This window comes from Pan troglodytes, chromosome 1 (assembly GCF_028858775.2).
Source record: "Pan troglodytes isolate AG18354 chromosome 1, NHGRI_mPanTro3-v2.0_pri, whole genome shotgun sequence".
NCBI lineage: Eukaryota > Metazoa > Chordata > Mammalia > Primates > Hominidae > Pan > Pan troglodytes.
In genome coordinates this window covers 164,874,138-164,888,649 of record NC_072398.2, presented here as the reverse complement: position 1 = coordinate 164,888,649, position 14,512 = coordinate 164,874,138, and the positions used below count along the sequence as shown (strand labels likewise).

General features: G+C 36.2%; 1 protein-coding gene and 1 long non-coding RNA gene across 8 annotated transcripts in view; both read left to right on the top strand.

The window, feature by feature from the left end:
* Positions 1 to 5,781, top strand: part of LOC107966997 (uncharacterized) — a 43,110-nt gene extending 37,329 nt beyond the window's left edge. Inside the window, exon 2 of the long non-coding RNA XR_001707100.2 lies at positions 5,657 to 5,781. This is a non-coding gene — a long non-coding RNA (uncharacterized LOC107966997). The remainder of the gene's footprint in view (positions 1 to 5,656) is intronic.
* Positions 1 to 14,512, top strand: part of PDE4B (phosphodiesterase 4B) — a 681,554-nt gene that overhangs the window by 411,888 nt on the left and 255,154 nt on the right. The gene's annotated exons all lie outside the window — the stretch shown is intronic.

The window sequence follows — 14,512 nt, the reverse complement described above, 5'->3', positions numbered from 1 at the left end:
AGAGATTTCCCCCTGTGCAATCTGTTGGAACTTGTTGGGCTTCCATGTGGTCTCTGAGTGAAATTCACTTTTCATTACAAAAATCTTTTTATACTAAATCATATGCTCCATTACTTTCTAGGAAATGGGAAATCATTGCCCACTGTATTGCACAAAAACATACCAACTACCTACAAATGAAATTAAGATCGAGAGGCATTATTTTTTTATTATTTCTTTATTTTATTTTATTATTATTATACTTTAAGTTTTAGGATACATGTGCACAATGTGCAGGTTAGTTACATATGTATACATCTGCCATGCTGGTGTGCTGCACCCATTAACTGGTCATTTAGCATTAGGTATATCTCCTAAAGCTATCCCTCCTCCCTCCCCCCACCCCACAACAGTCCCCAGAGTGTGATGTTCCCCTTCCTGTGTTCATGCGTTCTCGTTGTTCAATTCCCACCTATGAGTGAGAATATATGGTGTTTGGTTTTTTGTTCTTGCGATAGTTTACTGAGAATGATGATTTCCAATTTCATCCATGTCCCTACAAAGGACATGAACTCAACCTTTTTTATGGCTGCATAGTATTCCATGGTGTATATGTGCCACATTTTCTTAATCCAGTCTATCATTGTTGGACATTTGGGTTGGTTCCAAGTCTTTGCTATTGTGAATAGTGCCGCAATAAACATACGTGTGCATGTGTCTTTATAGCAGCATGATTTATAATCCTTTGGGTATATACCCAGTAATGAGACGGCTGGGTCAAATGGTATTTCTAGTTCTAGATCCCTGAGGAATCGCCACACTGACTTCCACAATGGTTCAACTAGTTTACAGTCCCACCAACAGTGTAAAAGTGTTCCTATTTCTCCACATCCTCTCCAGCACCTGTTGTTTCCTGACTTTTTAATGATCGCCATTCTAACTGGTGTGAGATGGTATCTCATTGTGGTTTTGATTTGCATTTCTCTGATAGCCAGTGATGGTGAGCATTTTTTCATGTGTTTTTTGGCTGCATAAATGTCTTCTTTTGAGAAGTGTCTGTTCATGTCCTTCACCCACTTTTTGATGGGGTTGTTTTTTTCTTGTAAATTTGTTTGAGTTCATTGTAGATTCTGGATATTAGCCCTTTGTCAGATGAATAGGTTGCGAAAATTTTCTCCCATTTTGTAGGTTGCCTGTTCACTCTGATGGTAGTTTCTTTTGCTGTGCAGACGCTCTTTAGTTTAATTAGATCCCATTTGTCAATTTTGGCTTTTGTTGCCATTGCTTTTGGTGTTTTAGACATGAAGTCCTTGCCCATGCCTATGTCCTGAATGGTAATGCCTGGTTTTCTTCTAGGATTTTTATGGTTTTAGGTCTAACGTTTAAGTCTTTAATCCATCTTGAATTAATTTTTGTCTAAGATATAAGGAAGGGATCCAGTTTCAGCTTTCTACATATGGCTAGCCAGTTTTCCCAGCACCATTTATTAAATAGGGAATCCTTTCCCCATTTCTTGTTTTTGTCATGTTTGTCAAAGATCAGATAGTTGTAGATATGCGGCGTTATTTCTGAGGGCTCTGTTCTGTTCCATTGGTCTATATCTCTGTTTTGGTACCAGTACCATGCTATTTTGGTTACTGTAGCCTTGTAGTATAGTTTGAAGTCAGGTAGAGTGATGCCTCCAGGTTTGTTCTTTTGGCTTAGGATTGACTTGGCAATGCGGGCTCTTTTTTGGTTCCATATGAACTTTAAAGTAGTTTTTTCCAATTCTGTGGAGAAAGTCATTGGTAGCTTGATGGGGATGGCATTGAATCTATAAATTACCTTGGGCAGTATGGCCGTTTTCATGATACTGATTCTTCCTACCCATGAGCATGGAATGTTGTTCCATTTGTTGGTATCCTCTTTTATTTCCTTGAGCAGTGATTTGTAGTTCTCCTTGAAGAAGTCCTTCACGTCCCTTGTAAGTTGGATTCCTAGGTATTTTATTCTCGTTGAAGCAATTGTGAATGGGAGTTCACTCATGATTTGGCTCTCTGTTTGTCTGTTATTGGTGTATAAGAATGCTTGTGATTTTTGTACATTGATTTTGTATCCTGAGACTTTGCTGAAGTTGCTTATCAGCTTAAGGAGATTTTGGGCTGAGACAATGGGGTTTTCTAGATATACAATCATGTCATCTGCAAACAGGGACAATTTGACTTCCTCTTTTCCTAATTGAATACCCTTTATTTCCTACTCCTGCCTAATTGCCCTGGCCAGAACTTCCAACACTATGTTGAATAGGAGTGGTGAGAGAGGGCATCCCTGTCTTGTGCCAGTTTTCAAAGGGAATGCTTCCAGTTTTTGCCCATTCAGTATGATATTGGCTGTGGGTTTGTCATAGATAGCTCTTATTATTTTGAGATACATCCCATCGATACCTAATTTATTGAGAGTTTTTAGCATGAAGCATTGTTGAATTTTGTCAAAGGCCTTTTCTGCATCTATTGAGATAATCGTGGTTTCTGTCTTTGATTCTGTTTATATGCTGGATTACATTTATTGATTTGCATATATTGAACCAGCCTTGCATCCCAGGGATGAAGCCCACTTGATCATGGTGGATAAGCTTTTTGATGTGCTGCTGGATTTGGTTTGCCAGTATTTTATTGAGGATTTTTGCATCAATGTTCATCAAGGATATTGGTCTAAAATTCTCTTTTTTAGTTGTGTCTCTGCCAGTCTTTGGTATCAGGATGATGCTGGCCTCATAAAATGAGTTAGGGAGGATTCCCTCTTTTTCTATTGATTGGAATAGTTTCAGAAGGAATCGTACCAGTTCCACCTTGTACCTCTGGTAGAATTTGGCTGTGAATCCATCTGGTCCTGGACTCTTTTTGGTTGGTAAGCTATTGATTATTGCCACAATTTCAGAACCTGTTATTGGTCTATTCAGGGATTCAACTTCTTCCTGGTTTAGTCTTGGGAGGGCGTATGTGTTGAGAAATTTATCCATTTCTTCTAGATTTTCTAGTTTATTTACGTAGAGGTGTTTGTAGTATTCTCTGATGGTAGTTTGTATTTCTGTGGGATCGGTGGTGATATCCCCTTTATCATTTTTATTGCATCTATTTGATTCTTCTCTCTTTTATTCTTTATTAGTCTTGCTAGTGGTCTATCAATTTTGTTGATCCTTTCAAAAAACCAGCTCCGGGATTCATTTATTTTTTGAAGGGTTTTTTGTGTCTCTATTTCCTTCAGTTCTGCTCTGATTTTAGTTATTTCTTGCCTTCTGCTAGCTTTGAATGTGTTTGCTCTTGCTTTTCTAGTTCTTTTAATTGTGATGTTAGGGTGTCAATTTTGGATCTTTCCTGCTTTCTCTTGTGGGCATTTAGTGCTATAAATTTCCCTCTACACACTGCTTTGAATGTGTCCCAGAGATTCTGGTATGTTGTGTCTTTGTTCTCGTTGGTTTCAGAGAACATCTTTATTTCTGCCTTCATTTTGTTATGTACCCAGTAGTCATTCAGGAGCAGTTTGTTCAGTTTCCATGTAGTTGAGCGGTTTTGAGTGAGTTTCTTAATCCTGAATTCTAGTCTGATTGCACTGTGGTCTGAGAGACAGTTTGTTATAATTTCTGATCTTTCATTCATTATTTTCAGTGCACACCTGAATTGAGAAAAGCACATTAATGAACTTGGGTTGTTGATGTCAACCCATTTTCCTGTATTTATTAAAAATTATCATGTATTCTGAGCTTAAAAATTGTTTTGATTTCTTCACTTAAAAAAGGTTTTCAGCTGTTCACATAATTTAGGAAACAGCAAAACAAAACAAACAAACAAAAAAACCTGCCTTCCCATGAGACTTTCATGGTAAGTCCACCTGGATGACCAAAAATACTTTTTATTTCTTAGCATTCTTGCTGCAGAAATAACATATTGTTATGCAGATATATTCACTTCAAGGCAAAACACCAAATTATTTTCTAGTGTTTTTCCCCTTAGGAACTTTCATGATTCTAAACCTTTCATGAGGTAGATAAAGTAAGTCTTTCTGAAGATAAATTGGATACTGTAAAATCCAAAACTATTCTAAGCCACCAGGTGAATATGATCAATCTGAGTTGTGTAAGCCTCAACTCAAGACAATAAAAGCTATTTGTAGCCTTATTGATGTCAAGTATATGTCAATATAAAACAACAGCAACAACAAATCTCAAAACATTGTGATGAAATTAGAGTTAAGATATTTAATTTGGATTTTTTAAAAAAGATACACATTTATTTTTTTAAATAATTAAATTGATAAAAATTATACATATTTATGGTACACAGCATGATGTTTTGATATATGTATCCATTACCTCACATACTTATTTCTTTGTAGTGAGAATATTTAAAGTCTACTCTCTTAGCAATTTTCAAATACTCAATACATTGTTATTAAAGAGTCATCAGGCTGTGCAATAGATCTCCTGAAGTTATACCTCCTGTTTAACTGAAATTTTGTAAGCCTTTCACCAAGGTCTTCCCAATTCCTGTCACCTGCCCACCCCAGTCCCTGGTAGCCATCATTATACTTTCTGCTTCTTTGAGTTTGATTTCTTTTTTTTAGTTTCATCCACTTGGATTAAAAACTAAAACATAAGACCTGAGACTGTGAAACTACTAGAAGAAAACATAGGGGAAAAGCTTCTTGATAATGGGCAAAGATTTTCTGGATATGACCCAAAAAGCACAGGAAACAAATGCAAAATTAGACAAATGCGATTGCATCACACTAAAAAGCTTCTGCACAGCAAAGGAAACAATCAACAGAGTGAAGAGACAACCTATGGAATGGGAGAAAATATTTGCAAACCACACATCTAATAAGGGATAATATCCAAAATACATAAGGAACTGAAACAACTCAATAGCCAGGAAACAATCCAATTTTTTAAATGGGCAAAGGACTTGAAAAGACATACGAATGGCCAACAGGTTCGTGAAAAATGTTCAATGTCACTCACTAATCATCAGGGAAAGGCACGTTCATTTCAGTATCTTTTATTAATGACATTATGGTATCTCTATATATCTGTTAGTATTGATTTTTAATTATAGCATCCAAAATATTCAGTTTCTGCTTACAAAGCTGTTTTAAGTTATTTTGATTCAACTGACTCATCAAATCAAACAAATGATTTGATATCATTTTCCAATGAAATTAAATTTCTTAATTTCTGTTTTTGACTGAAAGCAGATAAAACTCTTGGTCATATAGAAAGTCTGTTCCCACACCATTGCCCTCATTCCATTATATGCATTTTCTACTCAATGTCTTCACTGTAGTATTGATGGTGGATGGAGAGATAAAGTCTTCATTAACTGAAACAAGTTATTTGAATATCCCTTGCTAATCAATAAGGTAATTAATGCATTGTAACTAGGATGTAGAGCCTGTGAAACCCTGTTGTATAATGCCATGGTACAGACATATCTAAAATAGACCAACAGATGTTTTGAGAAACTTCTTAAAATTTTCTTTGCTTCTTTGGAGTTTCTTTACCAAATTATAAGTAAGAATACAAATGTAGTTGGTGATGATGAGATAATTCTTTGAGCAAAACAATAGATCTGTAGATGAGGTTAAAAAGTTCATATTAATATTGTCAAGAATTTTTTCATATAGAAGTAATTTTATTTTTCAGATTTTTGAAAGCTGGAGAGATGAGGATGGGAGAATGAAGGAGCAGTAAGGTTTGCCCAATTGATGACACATTTATGTATAATTTTTCATGCTTTGGAAAACAATTAAAAAAAATTGTTCCAAGAAGTTTTAAGCACATTATAGATATGAATTAACTGCATAGTATTAGTTTAAAAATTATTAGAGCATTTGTTAATTTCATATATGACAGCATTAGATAATACTAAGTTCTAATCTTTTGATTTTTCTAGCTCATAGCCCTATTCTGGGTCTCCTTTTCAAGTTTTTAAATGTATTCATAATTTAATACATTACCTTTTAAATATTATTTTATTTTAGATTTAGGGGATACATGTATATGTTTGTTACATGGATATATTGAGTATTGGTAGTGATTGGACTTCTAATGTACCCATCACCCAAATAGTGAACATTGTGCTCAATAGGTTATTTTTCAACCCTCACCCTTTTCCTCTCATTAGTAATTTTTTTGCAGTAGGTATTTTTGTTAGGCTATCAGACGTTGAATTAGTGGAACTCTTCTTAAAATGACCCATAGGTGACTCAGTTCATTTCTGTGCAGTACTCTTAAAATAGAGATTTTTCTGACTTTCTAGTTGAGAAAGATCATGTAATTCATTGTCAAAACTTTTAAATCAAAATGCTAGCCTTAATATAAATTTCCAACACTGCAGTGGAGTCAGGGTACCATATAAACCTGATTACTGTGGCAAAAAGCTTGAAGCTTTCATAAATGCAGAACAATGCTGGTAAAGAGGAACCTGATTTTAAAATTATTGCTTAAACCTAGGTTTTCAATAAAGAGCGGAAATTGATGAGCGTTTGAGGGAATAATAACCAATGGTTACAGTCAAAATGGTAACTTCTGTGACATTTCTAAGTGTGGAAGTGTGAGATGGAAGTATTTGGAGGGACTGAGAGCTCTTCACTACCTCTAATTTAGGCAGCTTTCACTAGATTGGGAGAGTTCCAATATATATACCTAGTTGCAGGTGTCCATCCTTGAAGAAAGTGAAAAAGGGCAATGAATGAACCGATTCCACAAGTCTTGTCTGCTACTAAACCAACTGGTCAGTGTTGTTGTGGAAATAACGTGTGAAAAGCATAGAGCACAGGTCCTGGCACATAGTAAATACCAAATACATGGTGGATATTACTAAAGGAGGTAGCAATGCTTATTAGCTATAAAAGCATAGATTCTGAAGTTTAACCATCTGTGTTTTTGTCTTGCTTCCACAATAACAGCTGGGTAAACTTGGGAATGTTATTTAACTTCTCTGAGGCTTGCGAGATAAAAATAGTACTACCTCATATGGTTGTCAAGGAAATAAACGAGAATATATATAATGCGATTAAAACAACTCCTAGTATGTAGTAAGCACTCAATGTAAATATCAGTTATTTCTACTACAACTGCAACTATGATGAGGGTGATGACTACGACTGCTATCACCACTGCCTTCTGCAACTACTGCTGTCTGGCCTATCTTATTAGGAATTGGCTGGGAGCTTGTAGAAAAGCTTTGGAAAAGCAGAATTGGATAAGTCAGGACCTGACTAATCTGACCAATTTGGGCAGAGCTGAAGCTTACTTTGTAACGCCCTGGAAGCAAATATGGAAAAACAGATTATCATGAGGATTAAACTATCTGATAAAACAAAACACTTTTAGCAAGATTATCAAATTATTTATAAGTAAATCATGAAATGGTGCTATTTTAATCACAGATTTAAGGCACACCAAATTCTTACCCCACATGAAAAGACCTGAACCCCAAGATTTAAGAAAAAACTTATATGATATACACTTTAAAATAATTTTCTAACAGTTATTTTGTGTGCTGCAAAAGAACTGACATATTTTCTTATTGTGTAAAATATATATAACAAAATTTATTGCTTTAAACATTTTTAAAGAGTTTGGTGACATTAAGTACATTTACACTGTTGGGCACCCATCATGACCATCCATCTCCAGAATATTTTCATTTTTCCAAACTGAAACTCTTTACCCATTAAACAATAATTCCACATTTCCAGCTGCCTTAAGTTCCTGGCAACCACCATTCTACGTTTTGTCTCTACACACTTGGCTATTCTAGACACTCAATATAGAGTGTCATAGAATATTGTCCTTTTGTGTTTGGCTTATTTCCCTTAGCATAGTATCTTCAAGCTTCATCTATGTTGTAGCATGCATTAGAATTTTATTGTTTTTTAAGGCCAAATAATATATTTCATTGCATGTATATGCCACATTTTGTTTAATCCATTCATCCGTTGGTAAACATTTGAGAAGAAAGGCACTGTCCTCAACTTGATTTCAGCTTTCTCACTGGCCATGGATCTATCAGTGATACGTTCTATAAGATCCATCTATTTTGGCCTGATTCGTAGTTGATTAGGAGTCATACTTATTTAGATTAGGTATTTTTGTCTTGTCTGGTTATGGTTTCTTACCAAAAATAAACAATGCCAGGGTTCACTATAATCATTGTTTCTTAATAATGAAGCAACTAAATGGTACCAGGTTCTTTGGCAAGACTAAATGTTTTATATTGGAAACCCACAATTTATGAATCTAAATGAATCTGGAGCTCTGACATTTTAGAACCTTTGCATTTTGTTCAAGGATGAAGATGAACAAAATGACCAAAGAGCAATGTATATAAAAAGTTGATTAATTTATATACATTGAGTACTTGTTATAGGCAAAGAATCTCCCGAGGTGCTGGGAGGATTATAAAAAAACTGTAACTAACTGAGTCAGGCTTATGACCTTACATTAATTTTTGGAGAACAGGAAGACATCCCTGAAAAATAAAAGTACTAATAAAAAGGTAAAATTTTTTTCTAACTCTTCCAAATTTAATGTTCTTGTATTGCTTGCTTTTGTACTTTTCATTTAGATCATTTATTACAATTTATAATTTATATATTTGGAGAAATTATTGATTGAATGTCTGCCTCACCCCAGACTATAATGAGGACAGAATTGAGGTCACGTCTCTACCAGTGTGACTAGGAACATTGGTAAATGACCATTGAATTAATTAGTTAAGTAACCACATGAGCACAAATATAAAATTTAAGTCATGGGTCAGTAGCCGAAAGAAGATAAGGAAAGATTTACTGATTGTCTACAATGAGCCAGCTGCTTTACAAAGGTACAGATGACAATTACAGGCTAGGCAGTGAGAACATATCTAACTCTGCAGGACCCTCTGCCATTGATGCTGCCTGACTGTTACACAGATTGAGTCTCTCTTTATCTCCCTTGTCACTTGTGTTTTCCTGTGTCACCTGTGTTTTCCTTCTGTGCCTCTATCATTATTGCCTCAACACCTTATCATATTTAATAATTTTAAATATTTTTTCAGTTTACCAATGGCTTCATGTCCATCCATCAGCAAATCATCATAGCAACTCTCCATTTTACAAAGGAGGAAACAGACTCAGAGAAATGTGATGACTATCCCAAGATACCACAAAAGTAAATAAATACAGAACAAAACTTAAAACTGGGTCTTCCACTTCCAAAGCTAGTGCTGCCCCAAGCGATGGGATTATATTGCACTTTGTAGTGACTGTGACAGCTTTTAAAGTGACCAAGTTTCTTTTTGGTTCCTTTTCTCTCTTGGTGTAGAGTTTTTGAGACACAATTGCATTTAGAATTCTCAAGTACTGAAAGGTGCTTTTCCCCATGGATTTGAATCAAATGTGCGAATCGCATCCAAAAAGGTTAATCTGTTTACCCAACTAGAACATTTTGCACTGCAGAAATAAAACTAGAAGTTGCATTGCTGGGCTGCTCCAGATGTCCTGTGCTTTGAGCTGCTTTATTTGCATTTGGTATTTCAAAGCTTGTGATCAATTTACAATTATAATTGTCACCAAAATTTTACTTTAACTAGCACTTTGGGAAGGAAAACATCAATTTACATTATTTTGCAGAGTTTGAAAATATCTAATGATTTATAAAACAAAAATGGGTTTCATCAAGACAAGTGAGTACAAAATTGCTGTTGCTGATCTATGTTGTAATCATTTCCTAATACAAGATCTTGTTATTTTCATACATGCATTTTGTATTCACTATGCTAGTCCATAATAAGATAATTTTAATCACTGAGTTATACAGCTGCTCTAAGAGAGTGAAGAGCATAAACATGAATAAGAAAATCAGACAGCTGATTATAAAAATGTATTATTGGATATCTGTCTTGGCGGCACATGTAACTAGATTAACAGTGAGCATGATTCCATATGTAAGGTGTTTCTTACTTTTCATATCTCCTTTAAGATATGCAAAGATATATTTACTTTATATACTATTAATAGAATTCTTGTCAGTGGAGTTAGAGGAATTCCTAGAAATAGCTCAGTTTCTTTAAACTATAATACTACCAGAAAGAAAAGACGTCATAAATTATGTATCAAATATATTGTTTTGAGAGTCAATAGATAATAGCAAACATTTATTAAGTGCTTGCCTTTAGCTAGGCTCTGTGCTAAGAACATTATGTGCATAAGGTCATTTAATCATTTGAGAGTAAGCACTTCTACTATTACGAATTGCTATGGCCTGAATGTTCGTGTCTCCCTAAAATTCACATGTTGAAAACCTAATTACCAGTGTGATGGTATTAAGGGGTGAGACCTTTGGGAAGTTACTAGATCATGAGGGCAGAGCTCTCATAAATGGGATTCATGTCCTTATAAAAGAGGCCCGAGAGAGTTGCCATGGCCCTTCCACGATGTGAGGACACAACAAGGAGGCGCTGTCTATGAACCAGAAAGCAGGCCCTCACCAGAAACCAAATTAGCCAGCACCTTGATCTCGGACTTCACAACCTCCAGAACCCTGAGAAATGAATTTCTACTGTTTATGAGCTACTCAGATGATAGTATTTTGTCATAGTTACCTGAACAGACTAAGACATGAATTCTATCTCAAAGATGAGGAAACTAAAGTTGAAAGTGGTTAAGTTTCTGAAGGTTCTGCAGCCAGCAAGAGATATATAAAGTACCAAATAATAAAATAAATTTTCAAATAAAAGTCAAATCCAAGAAAAGGCAGAAAATACTAATGCTTAGTTCAGAATTTTATTATTAGTCTGAAAAAATAACATAACTTATATGCAAATTATACACGCTTAGAATAAAAAGAAACCCCTTAAAGACTCTCTGAAAACACAGACTATGTCTTACTTATTTTTTCATCTCCTTGCATACAGTAGCTCACAATTTTTTTTTTTTTTTTTTGAGACGGAGTCTGGCTGTGACACCCAGGCTGGAGTGCAATGGCACAATCTCGGCTCACTGCAACCTCTGCTTCCTGGGTTCAAGCTATTCTCCTGCCTCAGCCTCCCGGGTAGCTGGGACTACAGGCACACATCACCACACCTGGCTGACTTTTGTACTTTTAGTAGAGACAAGAGTTCACCATAGTGGCCAGGCTGGTCTCGAACTCCTGACCTCAAGTGATCCACCTGCCTCAGCCTCCTAAAGTACTGGGATTACAGGCGTGAGCCACCACACCCAGTCATATAAAAAATATGGAGTTGAATTTTATCCAGTGTCAGAACCTTCCAAAATTGGGGAGTTTACAATCCAATTTATTCTTGAGAAGTTCCAGGTATCAAAAAATTCTTTTATCTTTTAAGTAATAATGTTTCTCTCCATAATTTCCCTTTGTTGAAATTGTGTGATCATGGAGCCTAAATGACCATTGGTAATATAATATTAATATTCAAAATGGATGATGCAATTCATAATGACCTGTCAGCAGCCCAATATTAATTTAAACTACTGACCCACATTAATTTACCTCAGAGCAATGGTTCTCTTTTCTTGCTTACTTTCGGGTCAACTTCAAACACACCAATGCCCCGTTTTCACGACAGATAAATTGGTCTGCATATCTGGAGTTGATCTGAACATAAGCATTTTTTAGCAACTCCCCAGATAGTTCTAATGTGCAGCCAATATTGAGACTCACTATGATAGAGAAATGCACACTAAATACAGAGGGTTGTTGCCAAGCAAGGAACTACCTGGCTGCCCAGCCAAGACAATCCAGAATAGCATTATTTTTATGAATTCATCAAGCATTTGGGTCCAGAATTTGATCTTAACCTTGCATAAAAGTTAATCAGACCCTAGGAAATTGATAATATGTTAATCAAACATGAAATTGTCTCATATAGAATATAGAATGCCAGACTATGGGGGCGTCCCAGTAGGCACATTCGCTGTCTGAAAACTTGTTCCTCTTTTTCAATTAGTTGTGTGGACAAATTTCTCAGATCATTGCACTGAAGAGCTAGAATCTGAGCGGAAATAGTTCATAGTGTTGGTATATTTTGCTGAAGATGTGAAGAATCTTGATAAAATGTCCTTGTTTTGATGATAATGCTCTTTTGTTTAAATTCTGATGTCCTATAGATTCAAGGTCCTCTGGATATTCTAAATTAATATTGCCAAGTTAACTTATTTGACTCCTGTTTTTCTATGACTTTGTACGTAATCCTCCTTCTTTCTTTATATATAATACTTTATCTTACAGTTTTAGCATTGGCAACATTCTATTTCTTTTATATTTCTTGATTGTATTAGTGAAATTCTAGCACTCCTTAAGCATGGTTTACAGAATGCTTATCCAATGTGTGGAAGACAGAAACCTTAGAGGGTTAGAACAAACATTAGAAGAGCAGTTCGTTCTTAACCTACTTTTCTGCTGAGATGCTCATTAAAGTTGATGTTCACTTGCATGGGCATGCCCGGATTTTGAAAACCTTGTCAAATTATCTCTATTTCTGGGTTTTTTTTTTTTTTTTAATCTGGGTCTCTCTCATGTTTTAGGCTTTCCTCAAATGTCTGATGATTCTTGATTGTCTGTTTATATTTAGGAAAGAGTCCATTAAAAAGCTGGTTCGGACCTCTGTGTTCAAGGGTAGCCCTAGCTTTAGCATAATGAGACAGAGAAAGCAGACAGGGCATTCAACTAGGTACTTTGTGCTGGGCTCCCCTCCTCCCCCCAACTCCCACCACACACATCCTGGAAGGCAGCAATGCTTCTGTTTCATCATACAGCATAGTCACATCCTTTAGAATTCTTCCAATTTTTTTGCCTCAAGATTGGACTGAGGGTGTCAACATCCGGAGGTCAGTATAAAGACCCCCCCAGCCCACCACCCCATGCAAGATCTTGCTCTGTCACCTATGCTGGAGTGGCAGTTGCACAATCACAGCTCACTGCAGCCTCAACCTTCTTGGCTCAAGCTATCCTCCCACCTCAGCCTACTGAGTACCTGGAATTACAGGCATGTGCCACCACACCCGGCTGATCTTTGTATTTTTTTGTAGAGATGGGGTTTTGCCATGTTGCCCAGGCTGGTCTCCAACTCCTGGGCTCAAGCAATCCTCCATCCTCGGCCTCCCAAATTGCTAGGATTACGTGGGTGAGCCACCGCACCTGGCATATATAATGACTTCTAGACAAGGGTTCATTCTGGTTCCCTTTTCAGCTACAGCCCCAGGATGTCACCTGGCTGAGTCCATCTCTGCCCGCCCTCATTATTTGCCACCCCTCCAATCCAGCCAGCGTTGGTCTTCCAAAGTGCCGGTGACTGCCCCATACCCTCTCTTGATCATTGTGTATTGATTGCTTTCTCAAAAATTCCATTTTTTATTTTTTAAATATCTAATGAGGAGAAGGAGACAATTACCTGTGGATAAAAGAAAAACAGACATTCAGGAAAATTATTGAATGTGGACTGCAGCATAGGTAAGTAGATTGTAGATTATTCACAATTCCAGTGGCTCAAGCTATATTCCATCACTTTGTTTTCTCAAGAAAAGTCTTACTAGTTGCCAGAAAAAAAAATTGATGATCTTATAGAGATTTTCTTAAATCGAATTCATGGGCCAAGATACTTGAGTGTTACCGAGAAATTACTTCCCACCCTCTTCACAACTGTTTATAAGTGAACACTCTGTTGTGCCACTGATTTAAAAGTGTCATTAAAAGAATTGGGAGTCCAGAAGACCTTCACAAGCCATAATTATAGAAATTATCTGGGAAGGTAACTTTTAATACTGGTGGATATAATATTATGCTTGAGTGCAGTTGGAAGAGATGTGGTAGAAACAGACACAGATTTTACCTAGGTTTTTTTTTTTCTAAGTTTCCAGGGCCACAGTTATTTCTAAAGTATTGTTGTATGTTCCTCATAATACCCAGCATATAGCTTTATCCATAGTGAGTACTCAATTTTTCATGGATAAAGTGAGGTAGTTTCTGGGATCCTGGCAGCCCACGGACTTATAAAATCTTAGAGCTGAGTGGAATTTATCAGCCCATCTGACTTTTCTTTGGTTCTGGTACATTTTTCTTTTCTATATGTCATTATTACTTAAAAAGAGGATGCATATGAAAATGGATATGTACAGATAAGATGTGATTGCTTCTTTTTCTTAAAAAACCAAACCCTAAGGAATCGCCACACTGACTTCCACAATGGTTGAACTAGTTTACAGTCCCACCAACAGTGTAAAAGTGTTCCTATTTCTCCACATCCTCTCCAGCACCTGTAGTTTCCTGACTTTTTAATGATCACCATTCTAACTGGTGTGAGATGGTATCTCATTGTGATTTTGATTTGCATTCTCTGATGGCCAGTGATGATGAGCATTTTTTCATGTGTCTTTTGGCTGCATAAATGTCTTCTTTTGAGAAGTGTCTGTTCATATCCTTCACCCACTTGTTGATGGGGTTGTTTGTTTTTTTCTTGTAATCTAGAACTAGAAATACCATTTGACCCAGCCATCCCAT